Source organism: Schistocerca gregaria, chromosome X, assembly GCF_023897955.1.
Source record: "Schistocerca gregaria isolate iqSchGreg1 chromosome X, iqSchGreg1.2, whole genome shotgun sequence".
Taxonomy (NCBI): domain Eukaryota; kingdom Metazoa; phylum Arthropoda; class Insecta; order Orthoptera; family Acrididae; genus Schistocerca; species Schistocerca gregaria.
Genome location: NC_064931.1, coordinates 225,667,444 through 225,684,184, shown reverse-complemented (window position 1 = coordinate 225,684,184; position 16,741 = coordinate 225,667,444).

Sequence of the window (16,741 nt, the reverse complement as noted above, 5' to 3'; positions counted from 1 at the left end):
CAGTCACCCTTGAAATTGGAAGCACTAAAAGAATTCTTGTACCAGTCCGGGACAGATATTGCGTTGCTACAAGAAGTTGTGATAACGGAATTTCGGATACCAGGCTTTTTTGAAATTATTAATGTTTTCACGGAAGCCAATATCGGTACAGCCATTCTTATAAGGGAAGGTATTCGAGTGACTGAAATCGAACGATCAGAATCAGGAAGAGCCATAGGCATAAAAATTTTCGATGTGACAGTGCTTAACCTTTACGCCCCATCAGGAAATACCCACAAATTGGATCGTGCGAAGTTTTTTTCAAAATGAACTGATTTATTTATTGAGGAAAAATCCGTGTTCTCTTATACTAGGTGGAGATTTTAACTGTGTTTTAAATCAGAAAGATCAACAGCCCAACTTCAACTACTTGCCACAGTTAAAAAAGTTAATAAGTGATGTACCCCTTAAGGATGTGTGGCAACTTCAGCACCCGACGTCACTCGGGTTAACTTATATAACCAGCCACTCCCGCAACAAACTAGATGGAATTTACGTGTCACCAAATTTGCAAAATTATTTATTAAACGTTGAAAGTATTCCCGTGTATTTTAGCGATCACAGTACACTTTTAACTTGCTTTAATTTAAGTGTACAGCCAACCCGTCGATTCAGAGGCCAATGGAATTTAAATATCTCTGTTTTAACTGACGAAGAACTGGAACAGGAAATAAGAGTAGCGTGGACTATGTGCCTCCGCACAGTAGACAAGCACCCAACAGTCATTCACTGGTGGACTAGGAGAGCTAAACCAAGGCTGCGGAAAGTTGTCATGCAGTATAGTGCAGCGAGGCACAGGGAGTTGAGGAATACAATGGAGTTTTATTATAAAGTTGTAAGAGACTTATATCAACAGGCCCATGATGACGCAGTTCGTCTGAATGATATCAAAAAAATAAAAGCCAAGTTATTAAGCATTAAACGGCAACAGATGGAGGGATTTAAAATTAAATCAAAAGCCACATCAGTCGTAGCCGATGAAACAGCTTCACATGGTGCGGCATGCTAGAAACAGACGTCAAACTTTAATTTATGAAGACCAGACGCAAGCTGGTAGGAGGCTCACATTCCAGAAACAATTACTGGACGAAGTCCACAGGTACTATGAAGCCTTATATGCCCCTACCACAGTGGAAGATGCAGCTGTCGAGGATTTTCTCAATATTTTAGGTCCACAGTTATCGGGAACAGATAACGTTGACATCCTGTCACCGATTACTAAAGATGAAGTGCATGAGGCAGTGCGTAACTCACCTCTCAAAATGTCTCCGGGACTTGATGGCCTCCCTATGGAGTTTTATGCCCGCTACTGGTCTATAATTGGGGACAAAATCACTTCCATGGAAAATGAGGTCCTGAACAGAAAACTGGTCCCTGCAGATTTTAAGGAAAGTAAAATAGTACTGATTCCTAAGAGTAAAGGCAAAACCAACTTAAACAATTTTCGTCCTTATTCTCTACTAAATTCTGATTACAAAATAATTTCGCGTACTATCAACAAAAGACTCTCTGCCTTTTCCAACAAAATATTGAGTCATCACCAATCTTGTTCTCCGACCAGAACGATATTCGAAAGTCTATCTGCATACAGAGACGTCATTGCAATTACCTCAGTGACAAGTATAAAATGTGGGTTAATCTTTATAGATTTCAAGAAAACTTTTGACCGCGTTAGTCACGGATACCTCTTTGCGACTCTGTCAAGAATGGCTTTCCACCCCAGATTGCGAACATGCTAAGGAATATTGCAACAGGTATAAATGCGAAAATAGCCATCAATGGCCAAACATCTAAACCCATACAGATAAGGAGAGGGGTTCCACAGAGCAGTCCCTTATCTATGTTTTTATTTTGCGTATCATTAGAGCTCTTCCTCCGCACTGTCCACGCAAGATTAACAGGCATAACATTGAGTTGTGAGAAAACTGTCCTACGAGCTTATTCTGATGACGTGGGCGTTGTAATAAGGAATAAGGAGGAGACAGTTACACTGGAAAGAGAAATCCAAAGGTATTGTTTAGTGTCGCGAGCGACAGCAAATGAAAACAAAAGTCAAATATTGAATCTACGGGGCCTAGATCACCTTCGACTGGCATGGGAAAAACTAGACAACAAACATAAAACTTTGATAATAACCTTAATAGCATGTCCGATAGGGATAGCTGCTTTTAACTGGACAGAAACTAGAAGGAAAGTTCATGGTGCTGTAATGGAGAACATCCATCGAACTATGTACCTGGTGCAAAAAGTCAGATTCATCAACTCCTGCGTTTTGTCTAAATCGTATTTCACTGCGCAGGTATTTCCAATCCCTAAACTAGTAGCGAAAGGGATCATGTCCACTGTTACCAATTATTTATGGCGAGGAGACATATTCAGGGTTGGTGCGACTACCGTTATACTGGATGTCAGAAACGGGTGCCTCGGTTTGGTGGATATTCGCAATAAAGCGTCTGCTCTGTTCCTCAAACGGACTTTCCATATACTCAGAGAACTTCCACAATGTATAACCGCAAAGCTCTTTGAGGCTGTGACACCCCATAGCCTGCAAGCACCAATTGATGTGCGGAACATTAGTGCCCGTGTGCAGTATGTGAGAAACTTTTTCCTCGAAGCCAGTTATCTCAGTGACGGAATCAGAAGCAACACACGTATCACAGCGGGCGACATCATACTTGAAAGGAAGTTAAATGAGGGTAGAAACAAAATTGAAACGAAATTCCCAAAGTGTGACTGAAAGTGGTTAATAAAAAATTGGATTGCTGGAAAAAAGGGATGGATAAAAAAGTGGATAGAAATAAAAAGTGGTTAAAAAAGCGGTAAAAAAAGAAAAAAGTAAAAAAAAAGATGGTAGAGCACTTGCCCGCGTAAGGCAAAGGTCCCGAGTTCGAGTCTCGGTGGGGCACACAGTTTTAATCTGCCAGGAAGTTTCATATCAGCGCACATTCCGCTGCATAGTGAAAATCTCATTCTGGCAACTTAGTCTAATTACTTTTTTCAATATGTGAGACAAGTTGCCTAACACATGCTTTTCTAGACTGTTTCATAGGTATTTATGTTTGTTGCAATTACTTAATGTGTAAGTATAACCGCATAAGACAGACTTCACTTCATTCCCTCAAATTAACTACTAGCTGTCAAAGACTACATTTATTCGTCATTGCATACTACAGTGAATATTTTGTTTTTACATTTGTCTTTCGAAAAATAAGTTATACTGCTTCTTTCAAGCTTAAGTTTCCCAGCACACTTTGATTAACACGCACAATAAAGTTTACCAGCACAGTCACAGTCACAATAAGTGGCTATGAGAACTTTCGACATTACGTGGACAGGGTGGTCAGAAACAGTCTGAAAACAATAGACTTTTTTCTTAACTGCTATTTATCAGCATATCCTACCCTGAAGCCCCCCGAGAAGCTTTTTAGACTGTTTCTGACCATCCTGTATAATTCCTCTTTCTAGAAATCTGTAATAAACGTTTCTTAACATATTTAAAGTAGTTACTTATCTCTTTTAATCACCAAATACTGCTTCTGGCGCACGTACCATGTGAGAGATTTTAGAAAATTCTCTACGACTAACCGAAATGTATTATTACTTTGAAATTATTGTTCGAGCATATTCAGCCGCAGCCTACAAAAGCGGGTAGTCCGAGCTCCTGCTGGAGTTAAAAATCTGCTTCATACGGCCAGGATAAAGGCCTGCAACCGACTTTCAACGTCAGCTACCTCCATTTACTTGAAATGTGACATGCCCGTTGCGAAGCCTGCAGCAAAGAATGCGAGGAGCGACGAACCTCGCATTACACGGCCGGAGAGCTCCACTTCCCCGCGCTTCACTAATCTCTCTTTTTGTACTCTTCTTGCTTTCTATACCTGGTTGTCCTCATTTTCCCACCTCTTTACTCTAGAGCGCCGGGGCTGCTCGCAGCATGATGTACGCTCAGACGCTGACATAGCGAGCAGCCGTGTGTGAACTTCATCTCTCTCTCTCTCTCTCTCTCTCTCTCTCTCTCTCTGTGTGTGTGTGTGTGTGTGTGTGTGTGTGTGTGTGTGTGCGAGAGGCTTGGGTGTCTAAAGGCGCGCTCTTCGCTGAAGTAATAGACACGTCTAAAGATGCCCTGGTGAAAGGGCGTGTAATGATGTACCGCAAATAGCCAGGAAGTGTATCGGGCTGCGCCTGGGTCGCACGCAAACAGGAGCCCTCTGTATCTGCACCAGAGGGCTTGTGAACTTGTGCCTGTGTGTCTTTCAAGAAGCAGAATATTTTAATTTCAGCCACGGTACCTTCCACACCGTTCTAAAGTATACAAACATTGAGATAGGGGGCAGCATGAAAAGAGAAGTCCGAAATCATGATACTACGGAAATGTATTGTTACTACCGCCTGTTTCTGTTATAAAACTGTTCTGTGCGATGGGAATTTATCCCGATCTGCTCGAAGCACACACATTGAAACCGTCAATTTGCATATCATCAAATGATGGAAAGCTGTTTTATGCTCATGTGAAAGTTGCCTTTAGTTTTCTTCTATCATGTACAGCTACATTACAATGCAATATAGTTTAGTTACAGAACATTTATTAGGACAGCAAGTTCAGTACTCGGAAATGGCTTGCTTTTAATGTGAGTGGAGCAGCTGGCCAGAGTAAGAGTACTGGAGTGTTAATTTTTGGTCGGGTTGGAGATATTTTTTGTTTGCCACTAAAATTATCCGTCATGAACCTCTTCTAGACCACAAAAATGTATTTCTTTCATCATTAAATATCAAACTGAGTGTAGTGAAACAGTTTGTAAGGACACCAAACAACGAGGACATCGCTTTCGGGGGGACGACGGTTCATACCCGCGTCCGGCCATCCTTATTTAGGTTTTCCGTGACCTCCTTAAATCGTTCAAGTAAAATGCTGGGATGGTTCCTTGGAAAAAGCGCGACCGACTTCCTACCCCATCCTTCCCCAAACAAATGAGATCGATGTCCTCGCTCTTTCACCTCCTCTCCCTCCCCCCCCTAAAAAAAATCAACCAACCAACCACCTGATACTATGCTTATCCGTCTTTCGAACGAAATAGATAACTCATTCAGCGTATCACGGATCCGACAGTTTATTGGTATGTTTGTGGAGGTATGTGACATTAGATGTCCACGCACAGGTCATGTAATTCATGTAATTAACTGGCGGCTAATATCCGTAAGAGGAGATAGAGCTCGATAGCGACCCAGACGGTCCCATCCGCCTGCTTAGATGAGTGGTTACGTGCTTGCCTAATATGCAGCGCGCGGGTTCGATTCCCAGCCGGGCTGGAGATTTTCTCCGCTCGTGGACTGGGTATTGTGCTGGCCTCATCACCGCTTCATCATCATCACTGACACGCAAGTCGTCTAATGTGGCGTCGCCTGAAATACGAGTTGCAACATGACTTTTTTAACACAGGTCCCATGCAATAGTAGGAGAATGTATCCCATAGCATTATACGGCTCCCACCAGCCTGCGTCCGTGGCGCGCTGCACGTTTCGAGCCGCTGTTCACCTCAATGATGGCGTTTGTGGAGACAACAATCGACCAAGTGTAGTAAAAATATAATTCACCCGAAGAGCCGACACGTTTCCGCTTATCGACTGTCGAATCTGGGCTGTCCCGTGTCCACTGCAATCATAATAGACAGCGTCGTTGTGTCAACAAGTGAACACTTAGCAGTGGTCTGCTGCAGAGCTCCATATTCAACAAAGTACGATGATGGTCCGAAACAATCATGCTTGCACCCGCATTTCGTTCTTTCGGCAGAGAAGCCACAGATCACCATCCATCCTAATTTACAGAGCAGACAGGCCTCTGAACCCCACGTTCTGTGAAGAGTCTTGGACGTCCAACCATTTAACGCCTCGCGGTAGTTTCACGGTCCTTCTACTTCTTTCCGTGAATGCTCGCGACAGTAGTACATGAACATTCGACCAAATTCGCTGGTTTAAAAATGCTCGTTCACAGATGTTACGTAATAATAATCTGTCCTTAGACAAAGCCGTTTACCTCAGTGGATTTCCTCATTTGCAGCCAATGTCTTTGCTAGGGTGATACCCAATCCGTCTCTGCTGCTCTGACATACTTCTTATAGCGGGTCACGTGCCAGTAACGTCACTAGGCGGCATCCAACCTTGCTGTGGTCAGAGGTCACAATGTTTTGGCTTATCAGTGTGTGTCGATGGCACATTCATACTTTTCCCCCATGGCGAGGACTAATTGATGGAGTTTCTTGAACGTCTTAACTCCATTCACGAAAATATCAAATTTACGACGCGACGGGAAATGAAGAGCTGTCAAGAGTTTCTGGATGCATCAGTTAGACGTTAGAATGCTGTTTTAGGCCGTTTCATTCACCGTAAATCCATCAATACAGTCTAATAATTGCAGCCGTTTAGCTACCATAATTTTTCGTGGACTATGAGTCTACGTCAAAAATTTTAGTACACAGACTTCATGTAGTACGAACGCTGACACGCTACTGGGTAAACCGGTACACTTGAAGAGGTATTCAGTGCTAACGGATAAATAACTGAATAAATAATTAAGAGAGTTTTCCAAGCTAAAACGGCAGACCAACCAAAGGAGGCGCATGAAGAATGTGGTGTAAGATCTACGCCTTTCTACTATATGAGAGAAATACGTCATCAGAATAATGAAGAATTTTGAAGTGGATGTGTTCTTCCTTCCAGCGATCAAAGCAGCTGCTCCTTTGGGAACTGGGAAAGTAGATTTGCTTTTACGAAAGGTGGATATACGCTAAGGGGAGAAAGTTCATGGATACCTGATAGCCGGCCGGGGTGGCCGAGCGGTTTTAGGCGCTACAGTCTGGAACCGCGCGACAGCTACGATCGCCGGTTCGAATCCTGCCTCGGGCATGGACGTGTGTAATGTCTTTAGGTTAGTTAGGTTTAAGTAGTTCTAAGTTCTATGGGAGTGCTGACCTCAGAAGTTACGTCCCATAGTGCTCAGAACCATTTGACCCATTTTGATACCTCCTAATATCGTGTCAGACCTACTTTTGCCCAGCGTACTGCAACAAGTCAACTTGGCAGAAATATTCATTCATGCTGCCTCTATACACGTCCATAATTACGAAAGTGTTTCCAGTGCAGGATTTACTGCAGGAACTGACCTCTCGAATATGCCCTATAAATATGGATAGAATGTTCTTCAGATCAGTGAAGATCAATTGTGGCCCAGTGACATGGCACATAATTATCCGTTAAAATTCCACCCTTGTTTGGGAATATAAAGTTAATGAATGGCTGAAAATGGTCACCAAGTAACTGAACATAAACATTTCCAGTCAATGATGGGTTCCGTTGTTCCAGAGGTTCCAGTCCTCCTATGTAAAGACAGCCCACACCATTAAGGAGCCACCACCAGCTTCCACAGTGCCTTGTTGAGAACCTGGGCCAATGACATACTCTAGACCTACCATCAGCTTTTACCAACTGAAATCGGGACTCATTTGACCAGGCCACGGTTTTCCACTTGTCTATGGTCCAACGTATATGGTTAAGAGCGCAGGAGAGGCAGTACAGACGATGTCATGTTGTTAGAAAGGGAACTCGCTGCTGTCTTCCACTGCTATAGCCCACGAAAGCCAAATTTCACCGCTCTGCTTTAACGGGTACGTTTTTTGTACGTCCCACATTGATTTATACGGTTCTTCCACGCAGTGTTGCTCGTCTGTTAGTACTGAAAACTCTATGCAAACACCGCTCATTTCAGTTGTTAAGTGAGGGCCGTCCACCATTGCATTGGCCGTGGTGAAACGTAGTGACTGAATATGGTATTCTCGGCACGCTCTTGACACTGTGGATCTCGGAATATTGAATTTCCTAACGGCTTACGAAATAGAATGTCTCATGCGTACGGCTCCAACTACCATTCCCCGTTCAGACTGTTAATCCCCGTCGTGCGGCCATAATAACATGGGAAACCTTTTCACATAAATCATATGAGTACAAATGACAGTTCCGCCAATGCGCTGCCCTTTTGTACCTTGAGTAGAAGATACTACCGCCATCTGTAAATGTGCACATCGCTATCCCCTGACTGTGGCCCCTCAATGTATATGAAATAGCTTGTTGGTGTGGTGAAAGATATACAGGAGGAAAATACGTTCTGTTCTAGAAAAGTGCACCGAACACCAGCGGTACACCTGTCATCTACGCCCCAGAAAATCTGCAATGGCTGAACATTTCATTTCAACTTTCCATTTCAAGGATTACGGGAAAGGCAAGATGCTAGCTATAGCCTCATCCTAATACGATTCAGTGGTCAAGGAATCTATGGATACACGAGGGCGTATTGATGAGTAATGCCGCCAAATTTATGGCGTAAAAACTCTTAATGCTTTTATAATAAAACTAACGATACTATCATGAGACATCTTTTTCTTTTAATGTCTACACATCTGCAGCCCCTGCCGGTAGAGGGTTCTGGATTCTATGGTGTAACATGACGGTGTGTAACATAACTATGTCGGTACGTGGGAAGCAGCGTGCTGTAACCGAGTTTCGAATGCGAAGCATTCGTTCACACACGGACTACCCTCTTCTTTAACGTGATGATGCAAAGCCACGCACGAGCATCGCGACATCTCCAACAATCCGACGCCTTGCGTTCACTGTCACCGATCATCTTCCATACGGTCCCAACTTGGCCCCATTCGATTTTCATATATTTCCAAAAGTTTGAGAACACCTTCGAGGTCTTCACTTTATTGATGATGAAGCGGTGCAAGCAAAGATCAACAGAGACAAACATTCTGCAGTGACGGTATCATCAAACTGGTCTCTCTTCGGGGGAAGTGCATTCGTCGCCAGGTGTCTATCTTGAGAAATAAGTATGTAGACATGACGATTAAGGATGTAGAATGTTAATAATTTTTGTTTTATTTAAAATTCGGAGGCATTACTTTTCAGCACGGTCTCGCATAATCACCAGACATCCTCCAGAATGAGATTTTCACTCTGCAGCGGAGTGTGCGCTGATATGAAACTTACTGGCAGATTAAAACTGTGTGCCCGACCGAGACTCGAACAAGGGACCTTTGCCTTTCGCGGGCAAGCGCTCTACCATATGAGTCCCGAGTCATCGATACCGCTCATTTCACGTATGTGTTTATAAAGGAATTATTGGTCTTAGTCTTTGATCTGAAGAAATTCGCTTTGAGTGGTTGAAACTAGTAATTTGAAAACAAAAACATGATTAGGTCTAGCATAAAAAATAGTTTTAACAAACTTACGTCTCTAACGTCCCAGCCAGTTTGTCAAGAGTATCGTAACATAATGCCTTTTTCATCGCACCCTAACGCTGTTACTTCGTGATGGCTAGCCCTCAGACTCAGCAAGCATTCAGCAATGGCACACTGGACAAGAAATGTGTACCATCCAAAAAAAAAAAAGATATGTTACAGTTTATCCCATCAGTGCTGCCACATGTATTACCTGTGGTACAAGTGCCATAATTCGCAGAGATGAATTTTCATCTAACTCAACCTTTATCTCCAAAGAATAATGATAATTAAATGTGCATATAACACTGTAGGCCAGGAGAACCCATCTGGGATCCATGGCCGGCTGGTGCAATTCCTATTACTTGACCCCACTTTGAAAACTTGCTCATCGTTGATGAGTAAATAATGATGAGAGGGAAATACACACACACACACACACACACACACACACAAACAAACAAACAAACACAAACACACAAAAATACTCAGTCTCGAGCGGAAAAAATCCCCAATCCGGCTGGGAATCGAAGCCAGGGCCCTGTGGCCGAGAGTTAACATCGCTAACCACAAGACTGAGCTGCTGACCAAAGATGTATCACTACTCTATCCGATTGGATACGGAAATCACTGCGTTATAGCACATCGAATAGAAGTAGATGTCTCCGATCCTCTAACACACAATCGAAATATTGTCAGCATGACCAGTTAAAGATCGGATACCTTGGAAACTTCTGCTTATGAAGACCTTTCTTCCCAGTTAAATCCGTCGACATCGCCGCTGTCAGACTACAGTGGCAGCCACCATTGCAATCTGATAAAATATATTCAAAATCACGGACGACATGGCGCTACTGGTGATCAGGACAGCCCAGACCTCTTACAATTTTGAAAACGTAGCAGCTGAAGAAAATCTCGACACATGTCGTGTGTAGGGGGCAAGACTATTAACTTTGAAAATTCTCCGTAGCACAGAAGTAAATCAAATGTCGCAATGTCGCAACAGACATTGCACAAAAAACAAGTAGCTATGATTAAATTAGGCATCTAAGACGCGAGTTCCTACAATGATGTACAAAACTAGTTCATCATTATAGTATTGGAATCGGCTGTGCAAATGCGAGGGTTCAAGAACGGCTGACATACCGAAGACAGCTTTTCACGGTTGATTCGATTAGTCTTACTTATTATGCTAGTAAATTCGTTTGATTCATCTACCAGGTTATTCTTTGTATTATCGGACATACCGACGCCTTATGTTGCGTCGTACAGAGTGCTGACAGAGTATACTGTTACTGACTGCTTACTAAGTCTCAGGGCTCGTCATCCGCAATTAATAGCTCTGAAATTCAAGATAACACAGGAGGGTGACCTTATAGTAAAAAAAGTATTTGATAATCATACTGTAACGTTTGCAAATGTCGCAAATTAGTCCGAGTGATGGAGAGGTTTCCGTAGCATATGACGTCTACGTGGCTGACCATTGTCCGCCAGACGAGAGCTATGGCGGTAAGCGTCTAAATGTGAGCATCGCTAATGGTGACGGCCTGAAGAGCCACACCCAGAGATACAGAATACGCATTGCTTTTAAGCCTAGGGATCCTTTATCGGCACAGCCACACTTCTATTGTATGAAACTCAATATTCCCAACACGGAGCATTCCTGACGCAACACAAGCTCTCATTAAATAATAATACATACTATATCGACCACTTAAGAATTCTGTTCACTTCTATTAAGACTGATCTGTCATGACTGTTGATGGACCGAGAATGTATAGCTTCTGTGGCAACTACGCATTCTTTGGTAGCGGAATTGTTGTTGGCCTCATGCTTCAGAGGGGGACTATGAAACGTGTCAATAACATTTTTTCTGGCAGATAGAGTCAGATGCTACTTGTGTTTAACCTGAATAGTATGAGACAGACAATAAAAAGACAAAGACTGTTAGTCGAGACAACTATGCCCGAAGGAGGTGAGTAGTGTGGGACAATGACTACTAAACGTTTTATATACTATCCCTTTGTATCTCATTACAACAAAAAGAAAACACTTCCTTGCACAGTTACGACTTTTATGCCTCAAATTAGAAGACATTCATGAAAAGGTTTCATTAGCTTCACGCACTCATATCTGAAAACAGTTCGCAACCAATCATATCTTTTAAAGGTGACAATGATCTGTCGAAATATATACACTAAGAACTAGAAGAGCTTTAGTGCTCTAATAGATATGACCTTCAGGATTTCTATCAGAAACTAGCTCCCTAATTATATTATATGCCAACACAGAAAATAGTTAGAGTAGTGAAATCCAACAATTAGACATTGTACATGGAGTTTTCAGCTTCCACCAAACTACAAATGTAATATGGTGGAAGACTGGAGCGTTTTAGCACAATTGTGTTGTTACCTTGCCGTCTTAACCAGAAGGCATGAGTGTCAAAACTGGCAAGGAATCCCTTGAGTGCGTGATAGCGAGTTCAGTCTTTAGTAAAACTCATATGTTAGTGTTGAGTTAACAATTATAACAGGGAAACTATCAGCTGCTAATGACTCAGGATTTGTATCTAGTGGGCTACAGAAAATGAGAGTCCGGGAGGTGCAGAAATCAACCTTCTGTGGGATGTATGTATTATACTTCACAAAATGGACATCGTTGATATGCAATAACTGTTCAAAACAAACCATAACTTGGCACCATGAACAACAAATGAAAAATGGCGATTACCTGTAATCACAAAGATTCGTCGAAGGCAAACTCCTCGGGAGTTACAAACAGTGAAGAACGTTCAGCTAGGTATCCACTCTTAAAGAATGCATATAGAATCATAATGGTATAACGGAGTAACGAAAACTGGTGGAATATGATAGCATGCAACCGAATGCGAAACATTCTATCGTGGAGCTTATCGTGAAACTGCTTATCACTTAAGGCGTAGCTGCAGATAGTGCGATAATATGTTTTCAGCCTAGGAAAAAATAAACATCCAGAGGGTTAATTTGTCCAGTAGTTCCATGAGGCGTGAACTGCAATGTCACACGCTCTTTGAGAGGGATTGTTTGCTCTCAGGGAGTATTATTTTTTATAAGCAGACCACAACTTAAGCAAAAGCAAGTTATTTTGACCAGCTATTGACGAATATCTGGAAGAACAGCACAGACGCCGGTGAGCATCAATCATCACACTGTGCAGAACAGTATATTACCTTACTACAGTATCTTCATACATCATCATACACTGAAGAGCCAAAGGAACTGGTATACCTGCCTGATATCGTGTAGGGCCCCCGCCAGCAATCAGAAATGCCGAAACACAGCGTTGCATGCACTCGACTAATGTCTGAAGTAGTGCTGGAGGGAACTGATACCATGAATCCTGCAGGACTGTCCATCAATCAGTAAGAATACGAGCCGGTGGAGATCTCTTCTGAACAGCGTGTCGCAAGGAATCCCAGATATGCTCAATAATTTTCATGTCTGGGAAATTTGGTGGCCAGCGGAAGTGTTTAGACTCAACTTCTGGAACCACTACGTAGCAATTCTGGACGTGTGGGGTCACGAATTGTTGGGCTGGAATTACCGAAGCCCATCGGAATGCACAATGGACAAAAATGGATGCAGAGGATGGGACAGGATGGTTACGTACGTTTTACCTGTTAGGGTCATATCTAGACGTATCAGGAGTTCCACATCATTCCAAAAGCACATATCCAACACAATTACAGAGCATCCACCAGCTTGAAGAGTCCCCTGCTGACATGCAGGGTCCATGGTTTCATGAGGTTGTCTTGATACCAGTACACTTCCATCCGCTCGATACAATTTGAAACGATATTTTTCCGACCATGCAACATGTTTCCAGTTATCAACAGTCCAATGTTGGTGTTGAAGGGCTCGGGCGAGGCATAAAGCTTTGTGTCGTGGCGTCACCAAAGGTATATGAGTGGGCATTCGGCTCCAGAAGCCCATATGGATGATGTTTCGTTGAATGGTTCGCACGAGGACACTTGTTGAAGGCCCACCATTGAAATCTGCAGCAGTTTGCGGAAGGGTGGCACCTGTGTCACGTTGAATGATTCTCTTCAGTCGTCGTTGGTGCTGTTCTTGCACGAACGATGTCGGAGATTTGACGTTTTACCTGATTCCTGATATACACGGTACATTGTTGAAATGTTCCTACGGGGAAATCCCCACTTCATCGCTACCACTTAGATGCTGTGTCGCATCTTTCGTGCGCCTACTATAAAACCACACTCAAACTCACTTAAATCTTGATAACATGCCGATCTAACAACGGCGCGAGACACTTGTTGTCTTATGTAGACTTTGCCGACTGCAGCGACGTATTCTGCCTATTTACATACCTCTGTATTTGAATACGCATGCATATACAAGTTCCTCTGGCGCTGCTGTGCACTTTTTAGAAAATTTTTAGAAATATGGTACACTTGAATTGTGCCTGCTAATTTAGCAATTTATTTTTGTCTTTGGCCTTCACCTTATATTCTTCAAGGATATCTAATTTGGCCCCTTTTTCTGCCCCGTGTGAAATGCTCATTGTATTCTCTACGGCACCTGGAGCATACCTCTCAGTTCTTAAAGGTTGTCCGTGGTCCATTCTGTGTGACGACCTGCTGTGCTATTTCTATCGTATCTGAAAATTCCTTCCCATTTGCTCTGTGTAGTACTTACCACAGGTACCACATTCAAACTTCTGTACACCTGCAGTTTCGAATTTATTGTATTTTTTGCTCTCGGACGGTTTACCTAGTATATTCTTCAATAGAATCTAGGTCCTCCATGCATTTTTCATCTCTTTAGGAATTTGATCAATATTGTGCATCTGCAGACCTACAATCCCATAGCGGCATGTCTCGAATCAGCATTGTGAGACTGTTTTAGATGCTTATCTTCTATGTTTATCTGCTGTGTCCGGTGAACTAAGGAAAGTTGCTGTTTTTTATGCACTTTGGAAATACAAATAAGTCTGCACCTTATCGTGATATCGTTACGAAAACAGTCGTCCTTAACTAAATATTGGTGACTGGGAGGAACTGGGAGGATAATATGCACATTCGACTTCTAAACGGTCTAGGTCTACGCTCAGTTGAAAATTAGCAAGGGGCTCTTTCACAGAAGAGGCAAAAATCTTATCTCCAGCAATATTAAAACCAGAAGTAGGGCAATTTTCTATTTTAAGGTCCCTATACTTTACCAGTAAGCTAGCGAAAACTGCGTTGAAGATAGCATCCTTGTTGTCCCACTGACGACTTAGACAGGAAATTCGAAACGTAAATTGCGAAGTAAGCTGCAGCTTCTGTGGACTCGTGCTTACAGGACGCAAAACCATAAATTTGCTACCTCTATGTCATACTTTAAGTGAAAGTGATTGTGAATACTTAACATAAATTATAAGAAAATATCGAGCGAATTTAGCAGGATAATTCTCAGCCAAAACAAGAAGTAACTTGACTGTCACATAATTGCCAAAATATGCGGCAATTCTACCAGTTCTCCGCTGCACTAGCGACAGGAAGAATATATTTGTTCAGTCGATGTGGATCTTGAGGCGTTGGCAACAGGAAGCTCACCCTTCGACGACACAGTGTCGCCAGATGCCACAGCCCTGACTGTGAACATAAAGACCAAGTAAGGCATTATCCGCATTTCTGTAACTACGATATGGATCTAAACCAGCCAGCCTATTCTCTGGAAGCAATTCGCTTTTCAGCACACAAGACGCTAATAGCATCATGCACAAATAACTTGAAAATAATTTTCCTTGTGAATGCTTGCATTGATACCACATCTAGGGATAATAACAAACACGAGAAGACAACATTGCAGTGCTTGGGGATGTTCGCTTTTTGTAATCAGATTCCACATGCTGTGAATAGGTTGTGGGCTGAAATCAAAAAAGTAAACGATACAAGGAAATTTTTTGCAACGATCGAAAAATAGAACTCAAAAGCCGGGAAGACAGTAAAGGAATAAATCATTGTAGCGAGAGTTCGATTCTAGCTTCAGATAACATGACAAGGGAAGCAGTTGTGACTCGAATATGAAACAAGAACCAAAAAATGTCGACAGTAATGTGTTAAATGCGTCATTCTTAAATAAAACCCTCATTAATTCTATAAAAACCAAAGAGATGAAAAGTAATCGCAATGATTACAACATAAATGCTGGTAATGCTTTGTCATTAACAGCAAAATCCGCCTGATGAATGAACTTGTAATTTTCAGACAGCTGAAGACAGAAAAGAATCAAAGTAAAAATAAGAAGTTACACTATGTCAACATAGGACAGCATTTCTACGCAGAATCTCGCAGTTGCACATTTTGCTTGTAGTTTATTCTTTGGCTGTTTCACAGTTGCGACCCCTCTAGGCTATCACAACATTCAAATGTAATTTAATGAGGTCTTGTTGTTAAAACAGACTGTTATTTTAAATATTAGAGTAGTTTCGACCAGAACTGACTAACTGGACAACGCTAACTGTAATTTCATTTCATTATGGAGCATATTGGAAAGGCTTAATAACCCTTCCAAGGTAGTCACTGCACACATCATATTGTCTCGTGAGACAATTACTCATCAGCTCTTGCTTGACTACCAAGTTGAGGGTCAAATAAATAGGATAAAATCAGAACGACAAATAAGCATGAAGACTAAGCACCTTACTTGTAAAGTCACCGTGTAATAAGTTAATGAATTTAGATCAAATGAGGTTGATGAAATGCACTGGGGTGACAAAAGTCAAGGGATATCGATATCCACATATGCAGATGTCGGTAGTATCGTGTACGCAAGGTATAAAATGACAGTGCATTGGAGGAGCTGTCATTAATATTCATGTGATTCATTGGAAAAGGTTTCCAACGTGATTATAGCCACACGACGGGAATTAACGGAGTATGAACACGGAATGGCAGTTGGAGGTAGAAGCATGGAACATTCCATCAAGGAAATCGTTATGTAATTCAATCTTCCGAGATCCACAGTGTCAAGAGTTCACTGGGAATATCAAATTTCAGGCATTACTTCTCACGACAACGAAGCAACACTGAGTGAAATAACAACAGAAACCAGCTTGGGACTACGACAAACGTATCCGTTAGGGCAGGGCGGCGAAATTTGGCGTTAATCGCCTCCAGCGCCTCTCCGCGCTACTGACCGCATCGGTTGGACCCTAGACAATTGGAAAACTGTGATCCGGTCAGATGAGTTCCGATTTCAGTTGCCTACAAAAGGTGGTAGATCCAGATTGTGGCGCAGATCTCACGATGCCATGGGCCCAGACTGTCAACAATGCACTGTGTATGATGTTGGTGGCTCCTTAATGGTGTGGGAAGAGATTACATGGAATAGACTTGGACCTCTGTTCGAGCTGAACCGATCATTGATTTGATTTGCTGCTGTTCATTGCCT